General features: G+C 35.8%; 1 pseudogene; it reads right to left on the reverse strand.

The window, feature by feature from the left end:
- LOC103211366 overlaps positions 1-1,328 on the reverse strand; it is a 95,106-nt pseudogene that overhangs the window by 6,132 nt on the left and 87,646 nt on the right.

Raw genomic sequence — 1,328 nt, forward strand, 5'->3', positions numbered from 1 at the left:
CACAACAACAAACTAATACTATATTTGTCCTTCTGTGATTGACTTATTTCACTTAGCATAATGTCCTCCAAGTTCATCCATATTATGTGGTGTTTTGCAGACTCTACATTATTCTTTAGTGCTGCATAGCATTCCAATATGTGTATGTACCATAGTTTGGTCATCCACTCCTCCTCTAATGGGAATGTAGGATGTTTTAATATTTTTGCTACTGTAAATAGTGCTGTGATGAACATGAGCATGCATGTATCTGTTCCTATTTTGGATCTCACCTCTCTAGGATATATGTCTACTAATGGGATTGCTGGGTCAAATGGTATTTCTAGTTCCAACTTTTGAAGGAATTGCCATATTGCTTTCCACAGTGGTTGTGTCACTTCACAGTCACACAAGCAGTGTATGAGTCCCAATCTCTCCAAATACGCACCTGCATTTGTTATTTTCTGTCTCATTGAACCTTACCATCAGTGCTGGGGTGAGATGGTATATCTCATTGTTGTTTTGATTCACATCTCTCTGATGGCCAATGATTGTGAGCATCTTTTCATGTATTAGCTGACCCCCTGAATATTCTCCCTGGTAAAGTGTCTATTCATGTCTTCTGCCCATTTTTCAATTGGATTGTTAATTCCTTTGGTGTTGAGGTGTTGGAGTTTTCCATTAATCTTAGAGTAAGTCCCTTGCCAGATATGTAATTATCAGCAAAAATGAATTTGTTGCTGTCATTTTTTTGTCATGTGCTTTTTCATTGTGTCGATTTTTTTTCCATATAATTTTCTATGCTGAGCTCATTTTGTTTATGAATCGTGTTATCACTTCCTTCATTGCTATTGTTTTAGTATTTGCTGAATGTTTATGCTGGTCTTCTTTTTTATTTTGATGTGAAGGTTTACCATTTTTCTTTGAGGTTACTCTGTGATTTATAGTTTTCTTCCCAAGTTTAGAACAGTTCATTCTATCTTGTAGTTGTCTTGACTTCCCTACCATCTAAAAGTTCTGTAACAACACAGATTTTCCCCTCTCTTTTTGGTTTATAGTTGTCCTCATTTGTCAGTTTGTGTCTCTGATTCCCTGTTTACAATCTTGTAGGTTTATTTATACTTTGGATACTTCCATAGCTGGGTTGTTTTCTTGATTACATTATCATGTGTGTTAATGGTCAGTTCTTCTTAGCTGTTGTTGCTTCTCTGTCCAAAGGGCTTCCTTTAGCATCTCTTGTAAGGTTGGTCTTGTTTTAACAAATTCCCTTAATTTCTACTTATCTGGAATATCCTAATTTCATCATCATATTTGAGGGACAATTTTTCTGGGTACATAATTCTTGGTTG

This window comes from Orycteropus afer, unplaced genomic scaffold (assembly GCF_000298275.1).
Source record: "Orycteropus afer afer isolate SDZICR_OR568_19922 unplaced genomic scaffold, OryAfe1.0 scaffold00727, whole genome shotgun sequence".
Classification (NCBI taxonomy): Eukaryota; Metazoa; Chordata; class Mammalia; order Tubulidentata; family Orycteropodidae; genus Orycteropus; species Orycteropus afer.